Genomic DNA, 12728 nt, shown 5'->3' with positions numbered 1-12728 from the left:
AATTGTATACTTCTACTAGGACATCTTCATCCTTGCTGTCATTTATGCTGAATATGCCTTTACTGTAAGTTTCTTTATGGCCACTTGGCAATTTCAAGTTTTCTTCATTACCCAAGTTAGTGAGGATGGCTTCAAAAAAAAGACTATTTTAGCAACCTGTTTTATCAAACAGGTAAAGAAAGATACTAACCACTCAACTTACATCAGTCCTTGCAATCTGGGTTTCACAGATTTCACAGCAGCATCTATATCTTCTCTAACATCTTCATTTCACCAGAAAGCTTATTATTAATCCATACACATTCTGAAACAATGAAACAAGCCTTTACTGACACAAAAAGTTCTTTAATCTGCTTTTAATTACAGTTTTCTATCAATGTGGCTAACTTCAATATATTTTGGCCTGAATGCTGAAAAAACTGACATGAAGTCTGTTACCAAGATATTTAAATGATGTTTAAGCTATTTGTTTTTTATATTTATTGAACTTTTTCAAGCTATTCACACACTAGCTACATGTAGGCTTAGTGCTTGTCCTCTCTTCATGTACCTTTCATCATCTTAAACTTTTAATATACAGTTTATCAGCTCCTGTTATCACTTTTCATTCCTTTTCCACATTTTCATCTTTGTTGGCCATTTCAACCCAACTATACCCTTTGCTATCTGTATATAAACTTTGTGTACACAATAGTAATCAATCCCAAGAGACTTTGAAATAAGGGATATGATTGGCCAACAATTATGACAGAAATTTGTTAATTACATAGTAATTTGATGACTAAAAAGCTACCATCCAAATTTACACTTCACAATAATTAATTTACTATATAATAAATGACATCTAAACTCTATTGTGTGGGCTGTGGCATCTGAAATTCCAAGCACATTGGAACTGTAAGAATTAAGTGTACAAAGAAAAACTTCAGTTATATGAGGAAAATATTTGCTGTCAAATATGCAGCAGAGGGGCTGGAGATCAAAGGGAGAACATTTGTCTAGCATGTGCAAGGCCCTAGGTTTGATCCTTGGCACCACCAAATAAATAAATAAATAAAGGAATAGTCTCAACAAAACTGCCATTTTCTATACTGTTGCTTTCTAGTCATTGCTTTGCCACTAATTCACTAACAAACCTTAGTAATATGAACGTAAGACAATTGACTCCTCTGGCACTCAAATTCTTTATAGTCTATATATATAAATGAAGTTAGACTACATAAAACCAGAAGTTCTCTCCAAACTCTCACAATTCGCTATCAAGCTAGTCATTAAGAACTCAAATTAGTACAATGGTAACTGAGGACCTGATAATTAGGTCTTAGCTGGGCATGGTGACATGGTGACATGGTGGCATGGTCTTAGCTGTAATCCCAGCAAGCTGTTGAGATGGGAGGATCACCAAATTTGAGGCCAGCCTCAGCAACTTAGTAAAACCCTGTCTCAAAATGAAAAAATAAAAAAGGGCTAGGGATGTTAGCCCAATTGTAAAGTGCCCTGGGTTCAATCTCCAGTACAAAAAAAAAAAAAAAAAAAAAAAAGTGCACAATGTTCTCTCTCAAGATGGCACTTTTCTTAGTCAATAATGACTTTTTTGGAGGTGGTACTGAGGATTGAACCCAGGGCCTCGTGCATGCAAGACAAGCACTCTACCAACTAAGCTATTTCCCCAGCCATCAATAATGACTTTCTAACATATTAACTTTTCTTTTAAAATTGAATGAAATCCATCTTCTTTTCATATTTATTCCAAAAGAATTTATATAAACTTTAACAAAATTATTATTTTCAGTGAAATTATTTGATATGAACTAAATTTCTCCCTCAATACAAGAATGGCTGTCTACTTATTGTAGGTATGATTATCAATTGTAATTCACATTTCATGTGCAGGCAGCATACTTTTTAGTAGTGTTTTTTAAAAATTCTACATTTAATCAACACCAAAGTTCCAAATAGAAGCACAGGAGGTTAAGTTGGATTTTAGAAATTCATAATTCAGTAATATGAACCAAATGACTTAATTTCAAATCAAAGAACATATTGACAAGCCAGCTATTAGAAACATCCTACTATATATTAATAGAATGTATATCATTTGAATGCTATATTTACATTATATATTTTAATGGGAAAATTTGTTTAAGAAGTTCTAATAACCTAATAAACATAAACTAGTCAAAAATCTATCACCATGGGACTGGGGTTATGGCTCAGTGGTAGAGTGCACACCTAGCACATGTGAGGTAAGGGGTTTGATCCTCAGCACCACATAAAAATAATAAAATAAAATAAAGGTACACTGTTCATCTACAACTTAAAATAAAAACAAAAGATAGTTTTTTATCTATCACCAAACAAAGAGTATAGCTTCAGTCACTGTTGAGAAAATAGCTTTTTTAAAAAATATTCAGTTATGAAAAGTTATCATCTTAAAGTGATTTACTAACTTCACAGCAGCCAAAGAGAATCAAGCTACACAGATTTGGAAAGGAAAATCTTTAATAGTTGGAAACTGTGTCATTTTTAATCTGCATGTATAGAATGCTACATCTATCTTTGAAATAAAATTAGGAAAATGTGTCCCCCAAAATTCTGTGCAAGTTGGGAAGTTTTTAAACTATGTTTTTTTTGGGGGGGGGGGGCTGGAGATGTGGCTCAAGCGGTAGCGCGCTCGCCTGGCATGCGTGCGGCCCAGGTTCGATCCTCAGCACCACATACCAACAAAGATGTTGTGTCCGCCGAGAACTAAAAATAAATATTAAAAAATTCTCTCTCTCTCTCTCTCTCTCTCTCTCTCTCTCTCTCTCTCTCTCCTCTCTCACTCTCGCTTTTAAAAAAAAAACTATGTTTTTTCATCAAGTTTTCTAGGTAAAAAAACAATGCACAAAAGTGTTTAATAGCTTGGAAAATCAAGAACATTTGTGATAAAATCTATGCTACTCCTCAAGAAAAATATTTTCCGGGCTTTAAAAAAATCTACTGCAAATATGAACATATAAATCATAAAACATAAATAAAAGAACACATTAGGGTTTCTTCAATTATTTAAGACAAAACCAAAAACCACTTGGACTACTTGACTTCCAATCAAGTGATCCCTGACTTCAAATAAGGAGGGAGTTACCACAACTCCCAAAATGTAAAAATGAATCCAAAGAAAACTCTAAAATAATATTTAGACAAAAAATTGAAGAGACAATTGATGTTTAGATTTTTCAAAGCATCTGTTCGATGAAGACACAGACAGAGAAAGATCACTGTACCTGCAAAGATAGCTGCAGACAAGTATGGAGATTCCTCAGAAAACTGGAAATGGAACCACCATTTGACCCAACTATCCCACTCCTTGGTTTATTCCCAAAAGACTTAAAATCAGCATACTACAGTGATGCAGCCACGTCAATGTTTATCGCAGCTCAACTCACAATAACTAAACTATGGAACCAACCTAGGTGTCCCTCAAAAGATGAATGGATGAAGAAAATGTGGTGTATACACTCAATAGAATATTACTCAGCTTTACAGAAGAGTGAAATTATAGCATTTGCCAGTAAATGGATTGAGCTGGAGAATATCATGCTAAGAGAAATAAGCCAATCAACCCCACAAAACCAAAGGCCAGATGTTTTCTCTAATATGTAAATGCTAATTCACAATAAGGCGGTGAACACTAGAGAGGAATAGCGGCACCTTAGATTAGGTAGAGGGAAGTGATGGGAGGGGAAGGGATGTGAGGATAGGAAAGATAGTAGAATGAAACAGACATTATTACTTTCTGTGTGTGTGTGTGTGTGTGAGACTACATGACCAATATCATTCTGCAACATGTACAGTCAGAAAAATGAAAATATATCCCTTCTATGTATATCAAAGTGCATAAATGCATTCTACTGTCATATAAAACTAATTAAAACAAATTAAAAAAAATTTTTTTAAAGATATCTGCAGACATATAAGAAACTTTTGGAAAAAACGGAACCCATGAAGCAGTGATTTTCAGACCCATAAAGAGTTTCATGACCTTTCAGAAAGTCGAAATTATTTTCACTGTAATAATAAGACATTATTTATATTTTTTTCACTGTGTTGACATTTATATGATTGGTATAATGTGGGTACAACTACTGAACTCATAGGCAGTGAGTAGCATTAAACTGTACTGATAGTCACTGTATTCAACACAGCTATAAACATTAAAGTAAACAATCATAAGGGAAAGAATTGGTTGCAATTTTGTCCCTTTATATTTTCATCCTTATGACAAGGCAATTTCTTCAAAGCGGAATCTCAAGCTTAATGAATAATTTGTGATAAAGCCAAGAAAATCATTTATATGGATTAGTTATCAGTATATTTCACACTAGTAAGTACACTGCTTTCCTAGCTATAGAAACTAGATATTCTCAATTATATGTTTCTCAAAACTCTAATTTATGAAAAGCCTAAACATGCTGTTTTGGAAACACATTTAAAAGACTAGGAACTCCCTTGTTTTGCAGCATTGGCGATCAAACCCAAGTCCTCACCCCAGCTCACTACTATTCATTTAAAAGAAGAAAAAAACCTACAGGGATTCGAAACATACTTTAAACCAAGAATATTCATTAATTATATGTGTATACAGGAATTGGTAACAGCTATTATACTTTTGCAATATTCAAAATTGTAAATAATTATATATCACTGTGCTACACATAAAATAAAAATTTAGGCCCTGGTATCATATGATATATATATTTAAGATACACAGTATACTTCAATCCAATGTTGGGGGGGGTGGGGGGCAGTGATGCCAGGGATTGAAACCAGAAGTGTGCTACCACTGAACTACATCCCAAGACTTATTTTTTATTTTGAGATAAGGTGCCAAGGCCTTGAACTTATAATCCTCTGCCTCAGCCTCCCAAGTAGTTCAGATTACTGCACAAGGCCACTTTAACACAAATATTTAAAGAAAAGAAATACCAATAGTAATAATAGAAAAAGAGTTAATTTTCACCAGAACACTCACATTCTTTACAAATATCCTAACCTCTAAAACTATCACTGTAAACAAAAATGACAAAAAAAAAGCTTACCTTCAAAAATACTTGTATTTCCACATTATTTATAAACATAAAAATTTACTGGAAGTACCTTTGCCAGATAAATATCAAAACAATTTGTTAATGCATATTATATTATAGAATTCTATAGTATAGACTTTAAAAAGAATAAGGTAAAAAGTTCTGAAGATGAATAATGGTAATGATGGTACAACAGTGTAAATGTACTAAATACTACTGAACTATACACTAAAAAACAGCATTGGGGGTGCTGGGGCTGGGACTGGGGCTCAGTGGCAGAGCGCTTTCCTCTCACACGTGGGGCACTGGGCTCAATCCTCAGCACCACATAAAAATAAATAAACAAAGATATTGTGTCCATGTATAACCAGAAAAATATTTTTTAAAAAAAAAAAACAGCAATGTGCAAATTTCCTGCTATGTATTTTACAAAAGAGTAAGGTATCAAAGGATAACACTTATAGTTATACCAAGCTTATAATCAAACTGTTGAAACCTAAAGATTAAAAAAAAAAGATTTTACTAACAGAGAAAAATAATATATTACTTAATATTACTATGGATATTTCATCAGAAGCCTTGGATGCCAAAAAAAAGTAGAAAAACATGTTTAAAATGCTTCAAGAAAAGAAGTGTCAACTAATAAATCTACATGCAATGAAAATAACCTTTAGGAATACGTATGATGTATAGATATACTCTGATGAAGTTAAACTGCAAGTATTTTTAATTTTTTTATGGACACAATATCTTTATTTATTTATGTTTATGTGGTGCTGAGGATCAAACCCAGTGCCTCACATGTGCAAGACAAGCACTTTACCACTGAGCTACAGCTCCAGCCCCATAAATTGAAAGTATTTGTTGTCAGCAGATATGCTCTAAAAGAACAGCTAAGTAAGACATTAATAAAAAAGTAAAATGATGTCAGAAGAAAATTTAGGTCACAAGAATGAAGAAAAAGCTACAGAAGTGGTAACTATCTAAATAAATATAACTATAAATATAGACTCTTGAGTTCTTTATCTAATAACAATTGAAATAACATATAATGGTTATTATATAAAAATAACATATAATGGTTTTTCAATATTTGTGTATGTAATATGACATTAAAGGGAAGAGTAAAACAACCCTCCAGGGGCTGGGGATGTGGCTCAAGCCATAGCGCGCTCGCTTGGCATGCGTGCGGCCCTGGTTCGATCCTCAGCACCACATACCAACAAAGATGTTGTGTCCACCAAGAACTAAAAAATAAATATTAAAAATTATCTCTCCTCTCTCACTTTAAAAAAAAAAAACCCTCCAAATTCACTAAATTTTATTTGAAGACATATAATATTACTTCTGAGAAGTAAGTTGCAAAATGTTACACACTATTTGACATTCTTAAAAACAAAAAATATAATAACAGAATACTACAATGGTTTACCAGTGGTTTAAGACGGAATGGAACATATGAGTATGAATGTTAGCATGATGGAGCTTTTTCAGATGATTAAACAGGTGATTTTTTAAAAAAATATTTATTTTTAGTTGTAGTTGGTCACAATATCTTTATTTTATTTACTTCTTTTTATGTGGTGCTGAGGATCAAACCCAGGACCTCGCACAAGCTAGGTGCGCACTCTAATGCTGAACCTCAACCCCAGCCCGGTGTTTATGATGACATTCAGAAGAATCTATATACCTGTATTTAAAATTCATACAGGGGCTATAGTGTTTTTATTAGAATGTGCTTATTAGCATGTGCAAGGCCCTGGTTTGAATCCCTAGCACCAAATTATTATTTATAATTCATACAACTATATAGCAAATATAAAAAAATTAATACGCATTAATTTAAATAATATAGGTTGGGAGTATAGCTCAGTGGGAAAGCACTTGCTTAGCATATGTGAAGCCCTGGATTCGATCCCAAGTACTAGGTTAATAATTAATTTAATGAATGAGCCAGGCATGATGGCATACATCTATAATCTCAGCAACCCAGGAGGCTGAGGAAGGTGCACTGCAAGTTCAAAGCCAGCTGAACAATTTAGTAACACCCTGTCTCAAAATCATATTTTAAAAATCCTACTGGGGGGGTCTGGGGTTGTGGCTCAGCGGTGGAGCGCTCGCTTGGCACATGCAAGGCCCTGGGTTCGATCATCAGCACCACATAAAAATAAATAAAATAAAGGTATTGCGTCCAACTACAACTAAAAAATAAATATTAAAAAAAAAAGAACCCTGCTGAGGATATAACAGTGGCAGAGCCCTTGTCCAGCATGTGTGAGGCCCTGGGTTCAACTCCGAAAAAAAGAGAAAGAAAGAGAAAGATTGATTAAAAAAAAAAAAAAAGAAATTTATGCATAATTATAAATAAATGTATGAAGAGGTATACTCTATGCATTTTATAATCTTTCTAATCATTTACAATAATGCTGACTTTATAATAAAAATAAAGTAGAATAGAATATTCAAAGTATCTGCAAAATACTTAAGTTTATTTAGAAGATGCCACTCAAATACAGTTCTCTCATAGAATTACATGGAAAATGAGTAAATCCGAACAATATGTTGTTTTGAGATCTCAAATGATAAAGCAGTATAAAGCCAGCATCTGCCCCGCAACAACCCAAAATATACTAACAAACCAACCAATCATAAGGGGCTTTTTTTTTCTTCTTAAGTTGTCAAAGGATCTTTATTTATTTACTTGTTATTTATATGTGGGCTGAAGATGGAACCCAGTGCTACAACCCCAACCCAATTATAAGGCTTTAGAAGAATCAAATGAGCCAATATAACCTACAAAGTATGTGTAACTCCCCATGAGAACACATAAAATCAGGGACTGGAGTTGTAGTTCAGCGGTAGAGTGCTTGCCTAGCATGTGTGAGGCACTGGGTTCAATTCTCAGTGCCACATATAAATAAATAAATATAGGTCTATCAACAACTAAATAATACTTTTAAAAACGGACACATATAATCATTATACAGATATGTGGCCTGGGGATATAGCTCAGTTGGTAGAGTGCTTGTCTCACAAGTGCAAGGGCCTGGGTTCAATCCCCAGCACCAAAAAACACAAACAAACAGATATGTGATCATTACAAAGCCAACTATTAGACTAAATTAGTCCAGCTAATAAAATTTTTATTGTACAATTTCCTAAGGTAAACTATTTACAAGATAAACCTAAGACAATACATAGCATAATTTAAAAAGTAAATGTTTGTTGAATGAGTAATGCAAATATAAAGTTATTATAATTTAAGGAAAATGGAATCTTTCTGTATATCAACGAAAAAAGCTAAATTTAGAAAGAATAAACCTTACTAAAATACCAATTTTCATACAGATCTCCAAGCTTGTAAGATATGTAACCAGACAAGCAAGATGGTGCATACCTGTAATCCCAGTGGTTCTGGAAGCTGAGGCAGGAAGATCGCGAGTTCAAAGCCAGCCTAAGCAAAAGCAAGGTGCTAAGTAATTCAGTGAGACTCTATCTCTAAAAAAAAAAAAAAAAATAGGGCTAGGGATGTGACTCAGTGGTCAAGTGCCCCTGAGTTCAATCCCCAATACAGAGAGAGAGAGAGAGAGAGAGAGAGAGAGAGAAGACCAAAGACATAGATGACATAAAATATATACAATGAGGTCACCTTGTTTCTTTCAGTTCTTTAATTCAGTTAGTGTGGAATCTATTATTTTGTCAGAAAGTTACATCTATACTTGAGAATCTATTTGAAACCCATCCACCATTTCTTCAAATTCACTTACGGCTCTAACACACCATTATCTTCTGTTTCTGTCATTCTTCCTTTCTCAAACAAGGATGCCTGCTCTAATCCTTCAATCTACTATGACATTAATTTGGATTTAATGTTTTGCATGAATATTCCAAGAGCAACTACCTTTATCATTCATTCTTACCACAAAAATTCATTATGAGTCTACATCTTTAAGCAGAATACCAAGCAGACAAGTCCAGGCAACCAGGATAAAGATTAGCTTAATCACCAATTTTGAGATATAGAACCTAAAACTCTGAAAATCCTCCATAATTGGACTCTTGAGAACGTAAAATGTGACAGGTAGTTTGTATATACAATATATTTGTATATGCCACTGTATTGCATTACATACAGAAGTTGCTCTATACCTGCCTTAAAATTTAGTATCACATGCAACTGTAGACACACAGAAAGAGAGCATTTAACAAATGAATAAATTCAGTTTCTTTAAGCAATCCATACCCATCTGGTGTCAGTCACATTTTTACCAAGTTGTGAAGATTTTCCCACTGTATTCACACCCTGAAGGATTTCTAAACTGTGTTAACACTAAGTAAATATATATCTATCATGTTTTTAATGACCCAAATGTACAGTGTTTTGTAACCTACTTTATGATGTGCATTTTTATACTCAAATTCAGTTAGTCTCTATCACTCTCATTATATACTATGAAAGAATTCCAAAGATGAATAGATTCTAAAGATAATTTAATGCTACCACAGATCTCTCATCTTAGAGATAAGGAAAAATAAATTACCCAAGGATAAATGTGGATAACATGCCTGCTTCAATCAGGCAGATATTTATTGAATAGTTGCCTGCTACAGATTAGGCACAAACTGTTCCAGTCATTATGTTAAAACATCAGAAAATGAAACAAAACCCCTATACTTTTTTGATAGGCTAGCAGGGAATACGGATATTAAAGAATTACAAAGTTGCATGAATGCTAGCATGGAACAAAACAAAATGCTATGTTATTGAATAAGCAAAGACTTAACCTAGTTGGAAATTAAAGACATCTCTTAGAACAGAAGGATGTAAAAATATTTGCTATAGTAAAAGTTAGTTAACAAAGGATGGAAACAAAAACTGAAAGAAGTCCACAACAATTAGACAAAATGGGGTATAGGCATAAGAAATGCAAGATAAAACTAATAATAATCATCAAGATAATCAGAACCACATAGGCCCAGTCTTGAATAGGTTTTGGAATTTATCATAAGATTGATGGCTACATTTTCTGAAAATTTGAAAAAAAAAACTTGAACGGAACTACATAACTGATAAATCCAACTCAAAATAATCTACATCAAGATGTAATTATTTGGGGCTGGGGATGTGGCTCAAGCGGTAGCGCGCTCGCCTGGTGTGCATGCGGCCCGGGTTCGATCCTCAGCACCACATACAAATGAAGATGTGTCCACCAAGAACTAAGAAAAAATAAATAAATGTTAAAATTCTCTCTCTCTCTCTCTGTCCCCCTCTCTCTCTCTCACTCTCTCTTAAAAGAAAAAAAAAAGATGTAATTATTGGATTTAAAAGAAAATGAAAAAAATCCTCTGGGTATACTGATGAAGAGACCAATTTTTTATAAGGTCAAAATGATTGCCTGAAGCTTCCACAACAATGATTTGGGGGGTGGGGGGAAAAGGAGCAACAACATATTCATGAAACTCAAGTAAGAAAAGGACTTGAAGCCTAGACCAAGTGACCCTCTACAATAGTAGTTTACGTTTAGTTCTCTGTAGATATACTGTTCTGTTTCTTACTTTTTTTTCCCTAAAATAACTGTTTGGAATTCAATTTTTATTTATTTCCTACTCATGCAAAATCAATTTTCCTGAACTTTTATAGGGGAAGAATTGTTTAGGTTAGATGTCCCAGCTCCATAACTCTAAAGTTATGTTATTTTCATAAAATTGCAAATTTAAGGGCTGGTTGATCCAAACCTGCATCTTCTTCTCTCCCTTCCCTTTGCCCAAAGTTCTTAAATTTTTCCCATGCCCCCCCTCCCCCATTATGGATCAGCAACCACTTATCAGATAAAACAAAATTCAGCTTTTGGTTTTTGGGGCTTGGCTTAATTCAGTTAGCATGATATTCTCCAACTCCTCCCATTTATCTGCAAATGCCATAATTTTATTCTCTTTTAATGATGAGTAAAATTCCATTGTGTATATACCAGAGTTTCTTTATCCATTATCTATTAAAGGACATCTAGATTGCTTCCACAGTTTTGATATTATGTATTAAGTTACTATAAACATTGATGTGGCTGCCTTACTACAGAATGCTGATTTTAAGTCCTTTGGATATAGACTATGGAGTGGGATAGTTGGGTCAAAATGTGGTTCCATTCTCAGTTTTCCAAGGAATCTGCATACTGCTTTTCAAAGTGGTTGCACCAATTTGCAATCCTACCAGCAATGTAGGAGTGTGCCTTTTCCCCCACAGATTCACCAACATTTGTTATTGTTTTTACTCTTGATAACTGCCATTCTGACTGGCAGAATATGAAATCTTAGTTTTGACTTTCATTTCTCTAATTTCTAGATATGTTGAATATTTTTTCATATATTTGTTGACTGATTGTATATCCTCTTCTATGAAGTGTCTTTTCAGCTCCTTAGCCCATTTATTGATGGGGTTGTTTGGTTGGTGTTAAGTTTTTTGAGTTCTTTATGTGTCATAGAGATTAGTGCTCTATCTGTTGGGTGTGTATAAAAATTTGCTCCTGATATGTAGGCTCTCTCTTCACTTCACTGATTGTTTCTTTTGCTGAGAAAAGCTTTTTAGTTTGAATCCATCCCATTTACTGAATCTTGATTTTATTTCTTGTGCTTTAGGAGTCTTGTTAAGAAAGTCGGGGCCTAATCTGACGTGATAAAGATTTGGGCCTACTTTTCCTCTATTAGGCACAGGGTCTATGGTTTAATTTCTAGGTCCTTGATCCACTCTTGAGTTGCTGTGAGAGATAGGGATTTAGTTTCATTTTGCAGCATATGGATTTCCATTTCTCCCAGCATTTGTTGAAAAGACTCTCTTTTCTCCAATGTATGTTTTCAGCTCCTTTGTCTAGTACGAGATACTGTATTTATGTGGGTTTGTGTCTGTCTCTTCTATTCTGCACCACTGGTCTACATGTCCATTTTGGTGCTTATACCATGCCATTTTTTACTACTATAACTTTGTAGTATAGATTCAGGTCTAGTTGATGCCTCCTGCTTCATTCTTCTTGCTAAGGATTGCTTTAGCTATTCTGGATCTCTTATTTTTCCAAATTAATTTCACGATTGCTTTTTCTATTTCTATAAGGATTGACATTGGGATTTTAATTGGAATCGCATTGAATCTGTATAGTGCTTTGGGTAGCATGGCCATCTTGACAATATTAATTTTGCCTATCCAAGAGCATGGGAGATCTTTCCACCTTCTAAGGTCTTCTTCAATTTCTTTCTTTAGTGCTCTGTAGCTTTTCATTCTAGAAGTCTTTCACCTCTTTTGTTGATTGCCACATATTTTCTTTTGGAGGTAGTTTTCCTAATTTCTCTTTCAGAGGATTCATCACTGATGTATAGAAATGCATTTGATTTAAGGATATTGATTTTATATCCTGCTACTTTGCTGAATTCATTAATTCTAGAAGTTTTCTGATGAAGTTTTTGGATACTCTTATAATCTTGCTTTCAGCAAATAATGATAGTTTGAGTTCTTTTCCTATTCCTATCCCTTTAATTTCTTTTGTCTATCTAATTGCTCTGGTTAGAGTTTCAAGGATTATGATGAACAGAAGTAGTGAAAGAGGGCATTCCTGTCTTGTTCCAGGTTTTAGAAGGACTGCTTTCAATTTTTCTCCATTTAGAATGATGTTG

The 12728-nt window shown here is 33.9% G+C and overlaps 1 protein-coding gene across 11 annotated transcripts in view; it reads right to left on the bottom strand.

Annotated features, from left to right (window-relative positions):
* Nucleotides 1–12728, bottom strand: part of Zmym4 (zinc finger MYM-type containing 4) — a 145714-nt gene that overhangs the window by 103484 nt on the left and 29502 nt on the right. For 2 of the 11 annotated variants that reach the window (XM_078025900.1, XM_078025898.1), the window contains exon 2: nt 8467–8567. The exons of 5 other annotated variants lie outside the window; for them this stretch is intronic. The gene's annotated coding sequence lies outside the window, so the exon portion shown is untranslated. Of the gene's footprint in view, nt 1–202; nt 311–8466; nt 8568–12728 lie in introns of those variants that run through there. 4 more of the 11 variants (XM_040288360.2, XM_021735440.3, XM_078025903.1 and 1 more) reach the window with 3 other exon arrangements.

This window comes from Ictidomys tridecemlineatus, chromosome 11, assembly GCF_052094955.1.
Source record: "Ictidomys tridecemlineatus isolate mIctTri1 chromosome 11, mIctTri1.hap1, whole genome shotgun sequence".
NCBI classification, from domain to species: domain Eukaryota; kingdom Metazoa; phylum Chordata; class Mammalia; order Rodentia; family Sciuridae; genus Ictidomys; species Ictidomys tridecemlineatus.
The sequence above is the reverse complement of the archived record's forward strand: the minus strand, read 5'-3'. Positions and strand labels throughout refer to the sequence as shown.